Source organism: Musca autumnalis, unplaced genomic scaffold (genome assembly GCF_047663935.1).
Source record: "Musca autumnalis isolate F117 unplaced genomic scaffold, ASM4766393v1 scaffold_5, whole genome shotgun sequence".
Classification (NCBI taxonomy): Eukaryota; Metazoa; Arthropoda; class Insecta; order Diptera; family Muscidae; genus Musca; species Musca autumnalis.
Genome location: NW_027412088.1, coordinates 16,313,192 through 16,328,138, shown reverse-complemented (window position 1 = coordinate 16,328,138; position 14,947 = coordinate 16,313,192). Strand labels below are relative to the sequence as shown.

Sequence of the window (14,947 nt, the reverse complement as noted above, 5' to 3'; positions counted from 1 at the left end):
ATAGAAAAAATTTTCAGACCCCCGGGTCTGTTAATTTTTTCTATAGAAAAAATTTTCAGACCCCCGGGTCTGTTAATTTTTTCTATAGAAAAAATTTCCAGACTCACAGGTCTCGTGGTTTTTTCTATAGAAAAAATTTCCAGACCCACAGGTCTGGTGGTTTTTTCTATAGAAAAAATTTCCAGACCCTCAGGTCTGGTGGTTTTTTCTATAGAAAAAATTTGCAGACACTCAGGTCTGGTGGTTTTTTCTATAGAAAAAATTTCCAGACCCTCAGGTCTGGTGGTTTTTTCTATAGAAAAAATTTCCAGACCATCAGGTCTGGTGGTTTTTACTATAGAAAAAATTTCCAGACCCTCAGGTCTGGTGGTTTTTTCTATAGAAAAAAATTCCAGACACACAGGTCTGGTGGTTTTTTCTATAGAAAAAAATTCCAGACCCACAGGTCTGGTGGTTTTTTCTATAGAAAAAAATTCCAGACCCACAGGTCTGAGGTTTTTTCTATAGAAAAAAATTCCAGACCCACAGGTCTGAGGTTTTTTCTATAGAATAATATTTAAAAACTCTGAGGCCTTTGGGTCTGTAATTTTTTCTATAGAAAAAATTCTGAGACTCTTGGGCCTGTAATTTTTTCTATAGAACAAATTCTGAGACACTTGGGCCTGTAATTTTTTCTATAGAAAAAATTCTGAGACCCATGGGCCTGTAATTTTTTCTATAGAAAAAATTCTGAGGCCCTTGGGCCTGTAATTTTTTCTATAGAAAAAATTCTGAGACGCCTGGGTCTGTAATTTATTTCTTTCTATAGAAAAAATTCTGAGACCCTTGGGTCTGTAATTTTTTCTATAGAAATTCTATAGAAAAAATTCTGAGGAACATGGGTCTGTAATTTTTTCTATAGAAAAAATTCTGAGACCCTTGGGTCTGTAAATTTTTCTATAGAAAAAATTCTCGGGTCTGTAATTTTGTCTATAGAAAAAATTCTGGGACCCTTGGGTCTGTATTTTTTTCTATAGAAAAAATTCTGGGACCCTTGGGTCTGTAATTTTTTCTATAGAAAAATTCTGAGACCCTTGGGTCTGTAATTTTTTCTATAGACAAAATTCTGAGACCCTTGGGTCTGTAATTTTTTCTATAGACAAAATTCTGAGACCCTTGGGTATATAGACCTTTAGTTCTGAGGTTTTTTCTATAGAATAATATTTAAAAACTCTGAGGCCCTTGGGTCTGTAATTTTTTTATAGAAAAAATTCTGAGGCCCTTGGGTCTGTAATTTTTTCTATAGAAAAAATTCTGGGACCCTTGGGTCTGTAATTTTTTCTATAGAAAAAATTCTGAGACCCTTGGGTCTGTAATTTTTTCTATAGACAAAATTCTGAGACCCTTGGGTCTGTAATTTTTTCTATAGACAAAATTCTGAGACCCTTGGGTATATAGACCTTTAGTTCTGAGGTTTTTTCTATAGAATAATATTTAAAAACTCTGAGGCCCTTGGGTCTGTAATTTTTTTATAGAAAAAATTCTGAGGCCCTTGGGTCTGTAATTTTTTCTATAGAAAAAATTCTGGGACCCTTGGGTCTGTAATTTTTTCTATAGAAAAAATTCTGGGACCCTTGGGTCTGTAATTTTTTCTATAGAAAAAATTCTGGGACCCTTGGGTCTGTAATTTTTTCTATAGACTAAATTCTGAGACCCTTGGGTCTGTAATTTTTTCTATAGACAAAATTCTGAGACCCTTGGGTATATAGACCTTTAGTTCTGAGGTTTTTTCTATAGAATAATATTTAAAAACTCTGAGGCCCTTGGGTCTGTAATTTTTTTATAGAAAAAATTCTGAGGCCCTTGGGTCTGTAATTTTTTCTATAGAAAAAATTCTGGGACCCTTGGGTCTGTAATTTTTTCTATAGAAAAAATTCTGGGACCCTTGGGTCTGTAATTTTTTGTATAGAAAAAATTCTGGGACACTTGGGTCTGTAATTTTTTCTATAGAAAAAATTCTGGGACCCTTGGGTCTGTAATTTTTTCTATAGAAAAATTCTGAGACCCTTGGGTCTGTAATTTAATTCTTTCTATAGAAAAAATTCTGAGACCCTTGGGTCTGTAATTTTTTCTATAGAAATTCTATAGAAAAAATTCTGAGGAACATGGGTCTGTAATTTTTTCTATAGAAAAAATTCTGAGACCCTTGGGTCTGTAAATTTTTCTATAGAAAAAATTCTCGGGTCTGTAATTTTGTCTATAGAAAAAATTCTGGGACCCTTGGGTCTGTATTTTTTTCTATAGAAAAAATTCTGACACCCTTGGGTCTGTAATTTTTTCTATAGAAAAAATTCTGAGACCCTTGGGTCTGTAATTTTTTCTATAGAAATTCTATAGATAAAATTCTGAGACCCTTGGGTCTGTAAATTTTTCTATAGAAAAAATTCTCGGGTCTGTAATTTTGTCTATAGAAAAAATTCTGAGACCCTTGGGTCTGTAAATTTTTCTATAGAAAAAATTCTCGGGTCTGTAATTTTGTCTATAGAAAAAATTCTGAGACCCTTGGGTCTGTAAATTTTTCTATAGAAAAAATTCTCGGGTCTGTAATTTTGTCTATAGAAAAAATCCTGAAACCCTTGGGGCTGTAATTTTTTCTATAGAAAAAATTTTGAGACCCTTGGGTCTGTAATTTTTTCTATAGAAAAAATCCTGAGACCCTTGGGTCTGTAATTCTTTCTATAGAAAAAATTCTGAGACCCTTGGTTCGGTAATTTTGTCTATAGAAAAAATTCTGACACCCTTGGGTCTGTACTTTTTTCTATAGAAATTCTATAGAAAAAATTCTGAGACCCTTGGGTCTGTAAATTTTTCTATAGAAAAAATTCTCGGGTCTGTAATTTTGTCTATAGAAAAAACTCTGAGACCCTTGGGTCTGTAATTTTTTTATCGAAAAAATTCTGAGACCATTGGGTCTATAATTTTTTCTATAGAAAAAATTCTGAGACCCTTGGGTGTGTAGTTTTTTCTATCGAAAAAATTCTGAGACCATTGGGTCTATAATTTTTTCTATAGAAAAAATTCTGAGACCCTTGGTTCTGTAATTTTTTCTATCGAAAAAATTCTGAGACCCTTGGGTCTGTAGTTTTTTCTATAGAAAAAATTCTGAGACCCTTGGGTCTGTAGTTTTTTCTATAGAAAAAATTCTGAGACCCTTGGGTCTGAAGTTTTTTCTATAGAAAAAATTCTGAGACCCTTGGGTCTGTAGTTTTTTCTATAGAAAAAATTCTGAGACCCTTGGGTCTGTAGTTTTTTCTATAGAAAAATTTTTTCTATAGAAAAAATTCTGGGACCCTTGGGTCTGTAATTTTTTCTATAGAAAAAATTCTGAGACCCTTGGGTCTGTAATTTTTTCTAACTCTCAGGTCTGATGCTTTTTCTATAAAAAAAAATCAAATGTCCAGGTCTGATGTTTTTCTATAGAAAAAAATTAGGCCTCAGGACTAATTTATTTTTCTATAGAAGAAATTCTCAGAAACCAGGTCTGCTGGTTTTTTAAGGAAAAAATTTTCAGAACACAGGTTTGATGTTTTTTGGGAAGAAAAAATTGTCAGGCCCTCAAGTCTGAGGTTTTTTCTGTAGAAAAAATTTCCACGCCCTTAGGTCTGAAGTTTTTTTCTATAGAAAAAAATGCCCAGACTCTTAGGTCAAAGGTTTTTTTCTATAGAAAAAAATGCCCAGACCCTTAGGTCGGAGGTTTTTCTATAGAAAAAAATTTTCAGACCCTCAGGTCTGAGGTTTTTTCTATAGCAAAAATTTCCAGAACCTTAGGTCGGAGGTTTTTTCTATAGAAAAAATTTCCAGAACCTCAGGTCTGAGGTTTTTCTATAGAAAAAATTTTTTTCTGTACTGTGATTTGACTGATAAAATTGTGTCCGAAGGTATATAAATATCGAAACTTCAATTTCTCGTATTTCTTAAATTGTACTTCACTTAATTGTTTCTTATTAAATTAATTTTATATTTTCTTCATTTTTTTCAGGTAAGTTTCCTATGATGGCTTTACTATTTACGATAATTTTACTGTAAGTATTAGCGAAAAAATAGACTCTCATCAATAATAAAACACAAAATGTTTTAAGCATCCCGTGATTTAAAAGCGCTGTTTAAGTCCATTCAAAAAGGTTTCCTTAGCTTCCTTGTATTTATTGTTGCTTTTCTATATATTTAATATGGGATTAATAATAACTACACAAATGGAAATACACTCTATTACACCGTGCTGTGTGTACTATGTAAAAGAAGAAGACTTACATATTTATCTATTCTACCATCAACCCACACATATTTATCCCCTCCCCCCCTACACACCGAGTAAATATGTATTTAAGTAAAAAATTTACTACACCGTTTTTTTAACGCCATGTCTGGCATAACAAGGAGGAGGTAAAAAGTAATTGCTTTCGCATTCATAATGTAAATAGAGGAAAGAGAAAACTGAAAAAAGCAACATTTGTAGAGGAGTTTTTTTTATGAAAGAGAAAATTGATGGAATGTAAAGCAGTGGTTATAAAAATAGTAAAAGATTGCCTTTGGGGGAGAACTAATATTGGGTACCTCAAGATGTTTAAGATATAGACCGATGACAACAAATCCGCGTAAGAGCATTTCTACTTTTTTTAAGTTATAATATTATTATATATCTGAACATTATTGTAAAACACCATTATTTTATAAAAAAAAACATTAAAAAGTCTATGAAAAAAAACTAGACAAACATTTAGTTCCTAAATAACATTAAGAGAAATATATGTATGTCTCCCTTAGTTTTAAAGAATTGATGTTCAACTAAGTCTGATTTCGTGGCAATAATAATATTGCCTCTCCTTTTCAACTGTCATTCCTTTACTAAAGAAAGTTTGTTCTTTAGATTAGAGAATCGTAGTCTCTAAGTGTGATGAAAAAATATTAAACATGCGCCTTAATGATGTGCTGGTTGGAGTGCCCAAATGAGGGAGAGATTTAGAGAATATTTTATAGAAACAAAAGAGTTAATGCTGCTAGATAACAGTTAAATAAATGTGCCCAGAGTTAACATACTGTTTGTAATTTCTTATTGGAAATCGACCAAAAAGGACCAAACACCCCCCAATAAAAAGGCAAGGAGGAAAAGGAACAGTACGAGAATATTTCAGGACTTCAAAGACTAACTGATGTCTGTAAGCATTTGAAGAACTATTCGTGATATGCCCCTAAACTGGGAAAGTACCAGAGAATGGGCCCACATAGTTCAATGGTAGATGTAATACCTACTGAAACGAAATCATATTTTTCAATAAAAACAACTTTTTGATTGGTGAATGTAAAGTTTGGCGAATTTCCGGACCCTTATCCACTAAGGCATTATTATAGTCCACAAGAACTATCTGCTCTAAAAAACTCAAAATGAACTAAACTCAAACTTTTTAAGTTAAAAAAATAATTTAAAAAATCGCACTAGTGTATGACTCTTTAAATCCGGCGCTGATTAATACCTTACCTCGTAAAAACACGACTTGTAGAACGTTGGACCTTTGAAACCGTGGTGCAATGTTTAATATACCCGCCTTGCACAGTAAATATTCGGGTTCGATTTTCTGGACAAACATCTGTACAAAATCGAAGACTATGGTCTGTAATTTTTATACCCTCAGCCTTTAGGCTAAGGAGGGTATATACACTTTGATACGATGAAAATGTGCCTCATCGAAATAATGGTTTTAGACCCCAAGTATGTTTGGACGAAATGTGTTTCAGACAATTTGGAGTCGATCTAGCCATGTCCGTCCGTCTGTCTGTCGGTCTGTCTGTCTGTCCTGCTGGCTGGAGCGCACGATAACTCTCGAACGGATGAACCGATTTGGTTCAAATTTTGGCTTTCGTAATATTTTGCCTAAACTTAGTTTAAGTTCGAAGATGAGCTACATCGGTCCACTCCTTCCGGTACCTCGCCCACAAAAGTCCGAAAATGTTCGGAAAGTTTGTGCGCACGATAACTCTTGAAGGGAGTGACAGATTTGGTCCATACTTTGTATAGCGTAAACTTTCTACCAGATTAATATGAGGTTCCAATATGGTCTCAATTGGTCCACTTCTTCGGGTAGCCCCCACCCAAAATTTCGGACAAGTTCAGTTTAGGACCATCTCTCGAATCGCTTTGATTTTTGGTTTAGCAACTTGTATTCACTGCTCTCCATACGACGGTGCAAGTTTCATCATGGGCAAGTCCATACTTACTTAGAAAATAGCATAAAAGTAGCAGAAAACCCCTATGACACCGTGTGAGGTGGTTGGAGTGCATGATAACTCTCGAACGGATCTGCCGATTCGGTCCAAAATATGGCCTTAGTAATATTTTGTCCAAACATAGTTTAAGTTTGAAGATAAGCCATATCGGTCCACTCCTTCAGGTACCTTCCCCACAAAAGTTAAAAAATTTTCGGAAAAATTATTCGTATGGTAACTCTTGAAGGGAGTGGCCGAATTGGTCTGTACTTTACACATCCTAATATATCTGCCAGATATAGATCAGGTTCAAATATGGACTATATTTGTCCACTCCATCCGGTACCTCTTACACAAAATTTCGGATAAGTTCACTTTAAGACCTAATATCGAATCGCTTTGATTTTTGTTGAAGCAACTTGCATTCGCTGCCTCAATTACGATGGTAAACGTTTTTTTAGGGGCAAGTCCATACTTCTTGAGCAAACAGCCCGAAGAGTGTAAAAACCCCCTATGGCATCATATGTTGTGGCTGGAGATCCACTTCCATAACGGTCAGTGTCGATCCATTCCTTTCAGTATCTCCTCCGCAAAACTTTTAATCTTTAATCCTAATCAACATTTTTGTCGGTTCAAACGTCCAAAATTTTTAAAACCCCCTAAATACATACGTTTTTTGGGAAAAAATTGTTTCAATATACACAGGCTGAGGGTATATCTCTGTCGGCAAAGCCGACTGATACTTTTTTACTTGTTTTCTATAAAAACAATTTCTGAGACCTTTTGGTCTGTAATTTTTTCTATAGAAAAAAGTCTGAGACTCCAAGGTCTAATTTTTTCTATAGAAACAAATCTGAGTCTTACGGGTCTGCACAACATTCTGAGACCCATGTATGTGTCTGTAGTTTCTACAGAAAAAATTCTGAGACCCCTTGGGTCTGTAATTTTTTCTATAGAAAAAATGTTCTCTAAAAAAATTCTGAGAACCTTGGGTCTGTAAATTTTTTATAGAAAAAATTCTGAGACCCTTGGATCTGTAATTTTTTCTATAAAAAAATTTGAAGACTCTTGGATCTGTAATTTTTTCTAATATGAGCCCTTGGATCTGTAATTTTTTCTATAGAAAAATCTGAGGCCCTTGGGTCTGTAATTTTTTCTATAGAAAAAGTTCTGAGACCCTTGGCTTTGCCATTTTGTGTAATAAAAAATTTTGGAACCCTTGGTTCTGTAATTTTTCCTATAGACAATTCTGAGATAGTTCGGTTTGTAATATTCTCTTTAGCAGGGTGACGTAGGGGATGAATGATACCAAGCAACGGTCTTGACCGGCTTTATTATGGCAAAGCCCAGGATTTATCTTGGTCCCTCTTTCATCTCAAGTGGACACTGAACTCACCGTGGTGTCACCTGGGGAACTGCCTTTAACACCCGTTAAAGGTAGTCAGCTAACATGTGCCGCGCGCGCGTTCTCCCATAAGAACGTTAAAAACTTGGGTTTGAGCGTCGGGTTAGAAACCCTCCCCTAGAAAAAACAGCCTACTATGAAAAAATGAAAGAAAAGAAAAACAAACAAACCCCGCAAACGTTTTAAGGACCATGATCTGCGAATCTGCACCTGGAATGTTCGCACTCTTTATAGAGAAGGTGCAGTCTTCGCATTGGCAGACGTACTTGAAAAGTACAAGGCCGATATTACTGCCATATAGGAAATACGATGGATTGGGAAAGGCGTCACAACAACACCTAAAGGTGACGCACTGTATTATAGCTGTCATGACGTAAAGCATGAGTTTGGTTGTGGATTCGTAGTTAGTCGGAGACTAAAACATCTGGTATCCAGCATCACCCCTGAGAATGAAAGACTTGCTGCAATTCGAATAAAAGCTAAATTCTTCAACATCAGCTTTATTTGCGCTCATGCTCCCACTGAAGAAAAGGACGAACAGACCAAAGATATATTTTACGAGCGCTTAGAAGAAACATACGACCGTTGCCCTGCCCATGACATTAAAAGCGTTACTAGGCGATTTTAATGCCAAAATTGGAAAGGAGAATATCTTTGGCCCAACAGTCGGGAAATTCAGTCTCCACAGTGAAAAATCTGACAATGGTATGAGGCTGATAGACTTTGCAGCTGCAAAAAACATGGTAGTTAGCAGTACCAGATTTAATCATCTCGATATTCATAAGGGCAACTGGCTGTCTCCAGATCAAAGAACAAATAATCAAATTGATCATGTTGTAATAGATGGAAGACATTCATCCAGCGTGTTGGATGTACGATCGTTCCGAGGCGCAAACATTGATTCGGACCACTACCTTGTTGCAGCAAAGGTACGTACCCGTCTAAACGTTGCAAATAACGCACGAACAGACACAACGCGGAAGTTGGACATCGATAGGCTGCAAACACAACAGATAGCCACAGCATATTCCACTCATCTAGCCCAATTGCTTAACGCGAGCACTCCTTGTCCCGATAACATAACAACACAATGGCAAAACATTGCCCACTCCATGCAAACAGCCGCAAAATCCATACTTGGATTCCAGAGACCTCCACAAAGGAATTCATGGTATGACCAGGAGTGTCGTGCTGCTACCGAAGAGAAAAATGCGGCATATAGAGCTACTTTACAATCAGTAGCAACGCGTAGCGCACGAGAGAGATATCGGGAGAAAAGGAGAGAAGAGAAACGTCTTTTCCGCAAGAAAAAGAGAGAAATGGAAAAGCGGGAGTGTGAAAAAATCGAGATGTACAGGAGCCAGAATGAAGTCCGAAAATTCTACCAAAGAGTGAAACATCAAACAGATGGCTTTGGTACAGGCACATCCTCCTGTAGAGACCAGCAAGGTAATCTGGTAACAGATACAGAAAGCGTGCTCAGGATATGGAAGGAACATTTCTCCAATCTGCTGGTATCCAATAGTAGCGAAGACGATGATACCACAGGTCCAATCCCAGAAGATGGTATAGAATGTATACCGCCCGGCCAAGATGAGGTAAAAACAGCAATCAACCGGCTGAAGAATAATAAAGCAGCAGGAGCCGATGGCTTACCAGCCGAGCTGTTTAAAACCGGAGGCGACGCGCTGATAAGGTGTATGCATCAGCTACTTAGCACCATCTGGAACCTGAGCATCCTATGTCCCGTCCACAAGAAAGGAGATAAGACTGTATGCTCAAACTATAGGGGCATAAGTCTTCTCCCTATTGCCTATAAGATAGTGTCAGGGATATTGTGCGAACGACTAAAGCCAATGGTCAACGAAATAATTGAACCAAACCATTGTGGCTTTAGACCTGGCAAGTCCATCATTGACCAGATATTTACCCTGCGGCAAATCCTAGAGAAGACCCAAGAGATGCAGATCGACACATTTCACCTTTTTGTCGATTATAAAGCAGCATTCGACAGTCCCCTCCGATCAAAGGTATTCCACGCAATGTCTGAATTTGGTATCCCCGCAAAGCTCATCCGGCTTTGTAAGATGACTTTAACTGATACTTGGTCCTCAGTTAAAATTGGAAAGAACATCTCCGAAGAATTTTGTACCAAAAGAGGTTTCTGACATGGAGACAGCCTTTCGTGTGATCTTTTCAACATTTTGCTGGAAAAGGTAATACGAGATGCAAATGTGAAAAGAAATGGCACAATTTACACCAATAGCCACATGTTACTTGCCTATGCTGAAGACATAGACATCATGGGACGATCAGTAAAGGAAGTAACTGATACCTTTAGGAAGGTCGAAGCAGAATCTGCGAAAGTGGGTCTGGCGGTAAACGGCGAAAAGACCAAATTGATGGTGTCGACGCGCAAAGCGTCCATAGAGCTCGGACCAACTGTGGAAGTTGGTACCTACAATTTTGAGGTAGTTAAAGACTTCGTCTACTTCGGCACTGCCATAAACACAACAAACAACATCAGTTGTGAAATAAGAAGAAGAATTGTATTGGCCAACAGATGCTACTATGGTCTAAGTAAGCAATTTAAAAACAAAGCCACATCTCGTCAAACAAAAATAACACTATACAAAACGCTGATACTACCCGTGCTAATGTATGGCTCCGAAGCATGGGTACTTGCGCAAGCAGATAAGGCAGTGCTTGGTGTGTTTGAGAGGAAATTTCTTCGAAAGATCTACGGACCAATCTGCGTTGACGGTGAGTATCGACGTCGCATAAACCACGAGCTGTGTCTGCTCTACAACGACATCAACATAGTTAAACGTATCGAGATGCAACGATTGCGTTGGCTAGGCCATATCATGAAATTCGTCGGTATAGGTGCACGTTTCGATGTAGCCTCCTAGAACAATACCCACAGAAATGACTGAAATTGGTAATTTGTATTTTTCATAAACGAAAGGAAACTAATTGTTCCATTTTACTTCAATACAACTCGTGGTGGAGGGTATAACAAGTTCGGCCAGGCCGAACTTAACGCCGTTCTTACTTGTTTTAAGTTAAAAAATGAATGAGTGCGCCGATGAAGTCCATCTTCGAACTTCACCTAAGTTTGAAACTAATATTACGATTGCACCAATAGGGCATTTGTTTTGAGATTTATCGCAGTTACTAGTAATTTCATGTTATAGTAATAGTATAAATGTAGTCTCTATGGGACCGATTAATACATCTTAGACTTGATTTATTGTCGTTGTATGTCGCTGAATATTGTGTTTGCAGCTTCTCGACTTACAGTTTCTGCCTTGTGTTTCATCGCACTTTTGCCGCCCGCAAAAAAGAGGTGTGCGTACCATGGCTGCTCCAAGGATATAACCCATTCAATATTTGCTCCTCAGATCGAATAGATGCCTAACACACTGTATGAGTGCCTTCTGTTTGGGATGTTGTCCTGCTGGAGTTTCGTAACCATCCAAAAATTACACCGCTTAACATTTCCGACCACTTTTTTCCATTGATTGTTGTAAAACCCTAAAACAGCAAAAACAGCAGGTTAACAAGTGTTCTAATATTTTGGATTCCTGATAATATGGAGCTTTTTTCCTAGCTACTCCAGAGCTTTTTTTTTATCACAAATTCTTTTACTCACACACATACACACACAAACGTCGTGTATGTGTGAGCTCAAAAAGCTAGTTTTCCTGTACTTTTGTGCGTGTTTCTGTCTATTGTAGTTGTTGTTGTCGTTGTTTTTGGTGCTGCCGTCGCGTGCTTTTTCTTCCTCCCCAGAGTAAAGAATACTTTTCCATGATAGAATATTTTGTGTGTGTGTACACCCAACACAACGTCGGCAGTGTGGTGAAAACTGATTGTGTTCAACGTAAAATATATTTCGTTCAATCCCTGAGCGAGTGTCTGTATGTGTGTGTGTAGAGTGTTCGTGTATTTTCCTCCTGGCTGATTGTTGGTTGGTTGGTTGGCTGTTTCTTGGGCCATCGTTTTGATGATAGTCGTCGACATCGTGTCGTTCGTTGCGAGTTCAGTAATGCGTTTTTCCAAAAGAGCAAAGATTCCATACGCACCGTTATAATTTTTAATATTCTTCGTATTGAAAAGTTTGCACAGGGCGGCACCGTGAAATAAAATTGTTTCAAAAAAAATTTATTAAAAATCGTTAAGAAAAAATGAAAAATTGGTAAAAAAAATTACCGAAAATTATGGAAATTGTTAAATATATTTAAAAAAATATACAAAAAATTGTGTAAACCAAAATAAGTGAGAAAATAATTTCAAATTAATTGCTCCACAGAAAAAAAATGAGTAATAAAATAATTTTTGTGTACACCAACCTAGCATTGAAAAAAAAACACGAGAAAAAATTAACCCAATAAAAAAAAAATACCCGAACGCAATGCATGATTCATGTTGTAGTCTTTTTTGGAATTTTCTTCTCTATGTTCTGCTGGCTATTGATGTTGTTGTTGTTGTTGGCGTTTTTCATGTGTGAATACAATTATCGTGTATTTGTGCTGAATACTGTTTTTTTTCGTTGTATCCCCTTTTGGCCTGTCGTTTAACAACTAGACAAGTACAACAACAGCAGCAGCAACAACAACAACAACGTCGTCTTTATTATCATCTTTCACCATACATATCCGCGCGAGTGTTCTCCAACTTAGCACCAGCCAACAACCAAAAAAAAATCCCCAATAATTTTCTCTTTACCTCAAAATTCCTCTACAACACCACCCCACCATTAAAAGTGCCCCCTCTCCTCCTTCTCTACTCTCAAAACAAAAAACATCATAAGAAGAAAATAAAACAGAAATCTGCCCCAAAACAAAACTGAAAAATAAATCCAGCATCTCAACGGCAAAAATCAACAGCAATTTTTAAACAAAAGAATATTGAAAACAAGATACAAAAACAACATGGAAATATTCAAAAAAATAAATAAACTTTTAAGTGAAATAAACAAATGAATACTCAACGGCAGTGTTTTGTGTGAAAAAATAAAGGAATAATATTGATTCCCCCCCTCCCCCATCCTCTCTCTCTCAATGAGTGAGAGAGTTTATCTTATCATCATAATCTCTTAACGGACATTTGTTGGGCAAAATATGTGGTTAGCTTTTTCCAAGCATATTGACTATTAGCTTCTCTTCTCTCCATTTTCCTTATTTATGCTCCCTGGATAATGTTATCTCTTCTCATTTTGTAATATGGCCTTCATGGGGAAGAAGGACTGTTCTCTTTCATTTAATAGCTTTTTTGAATGGTGGTCATGGAATGTCAGACTTTGTAATATAAACAAACTAGAAACGAGTGTAAAACATGATAAACACGAATTTTAGGAACAAAATAAAAACTAAATACCCAAAAAAATAAATAAAAAATAATAAAACAAGTAAGAACAGACTATAGTCGGACGGGGCCGACCATGTGATACCCTATACCACTAAACGCGTCTTCTTGGGATAAAGTTATAAGATGTGCATTAGAAATTTTACCAATTTTCACACAAAAGTTTTGATCAATTTAACCCGCTAAATATTATCCGATCATACCGTTGACTTGCACGCTACTTCTTCATCTCAAACCAAAACTACGTTTAAAATTTCGCGCCGATCGGACTATTATTGCGACCTACAGAGCGGCTACAAAATCGAGCAAAAATTTTGTTTTTGGTCCATTTCATCCCTTTAACATTTCACGATCATCGCCAAAAACTAATCAGTTCTATTCTGGTCCAAACCCGACCTCCATACTAAATTTCGTGACAATCGGTCCATAATTGCGGCCTCTAGCTTGATTACAATTTTTAATGGACGGACAGACGGACGGACGGACACACATCGCTAAATCGCTTTATCTCGTCGAGATATGAAGTTTGGTATACCACATGAGGGGTCTACGACGAATATTTCGCGGCGTTACATGAATTTTTGGGAAAACAAACTTATTATACCCTTTTCCACATTGTGGTATAGGGTATAAAAAAAATAAATAAATAAAATAAAATAAAATAAAAAAAAAACAAAATATACATGGATTGATTGGGACAAAAAGGATAACCAAACCTAAAAGTCATGTTTAAAAATTGTGACGAAGCATAACGAGATTTTCTTTTACTCTGCGATCGAGAAAAATCAACCAAAACATAGACCATAAAAGTGATGACAAAAAATACTTAAATTGTTGCTGTTTTTAGCTGACCCAGCAATAAACAATAATTTGAGATTTCATTTTGGCTCCTTGTGTAGCTCTCACAGACAAGGACTGGCGAATACGATTATGATATGACTATAATCCTTATATCCTTTTACAATCACTGTCAGATTGCCCCTCATTAGATTGTCAGTCAAAAGAATGTCAAAAGTTCGTTTTGAAAATCATATTCCGGATTCATAATAAAAAGCTAATAGCACTCTGCGGATCTTGAATATTTTTTAAAAATTAAAATAAAAAATTTCATATTCTTACATGATTTTGAAGATATTTGGCATATGTTTTATATAGATTACACTGTGTGTAATTTTTTGAGTCATGTTTTGTTAACCATATTCTGACACCGCAGCGTTATAGAAGACCAAAAAAGAGAAGACACGTGTCTCGCCGTTTTTCCCCATCTCATCAACTTTCGCGGTTGTAGGCCTCCAAAGGTTTGAGGCTTTGATGTAAAAAGGGGCCATTTTCAGGACTATATGTTCCAAACCGTTGGGAATTTTGAATTTATCTCAGAGGCAAAGTTGTATATCTTGTCTTAAGGAACAAAAATTGTGAACACATATAATTCATCAAACTTCATCTGCAAGGTCAAAATCGACAAGGTTAAATTTCTTTTAAAATTTTTTCTCGGGTTTTGGTCTGCAGCTATCAAACCGATTAAATTTGAACCAAACAACCAACTACAAAAATGTACCTGAGATCCCAATAAACATCTTTCTAGAACATATGAACTCTGTATAGACGATTCTTAAAGGTCAAAATAACAAAGCAAATGGGATTTAGGATACCGACAAGTACAAACATTTACCTAAGATTTCAATAAACAACTTTCTAGAACATATGAAGATTCTAGGAACGATTCTTCAAGTATAAGTCAGCTGTGTAGACAGATATTTACCTTCAGTCTCGGACCTAAAGAATAGAAATAAACGCAATACTTCTGGCGTCTAAAGGGTTTGGTTTTTAGGGGGTTTTTTTCCCATTTGCATAGGAAGTATGGACTTGCCCTCGAAAAAAAAAATTACCGTCGTAACTTGGGCTACATCCATAACATGTTTCCAAATAGTA

The 14,947-nt window shown here is 36.4% G+C and overlaps 1 protein-coding gene across 4 annotated transcripts in view; it reads left to right on the top strand.

Annotated features, from left to right (window-relative positions):
* Galphao (G protein alpha o subunit) overlaps window positions 1–14,947 on the top strand; it is a 184,752-nt gene that overhangs the window by 58,859 nt on the left and 110,946 nt on the right. The window contains exon 1 of one of the 4 annotated variants that reach the window (XM_073991912.1): window positions 10,654–11,846. The exons of 1 other annotated variant lie outside the window; for it this stretch is intronic. The gene's annotated coding sequence lies outside the window, so the exon portion shown is untranslated. Of the gene's footprint in view, window positions 1–10,653; window positions 11,972–14,947 lie in introns of those variants that run through there. 2 more of the 4 variants (XM_073991914.1, XM_073991915.1) reach the window with 2 other exon arrangements.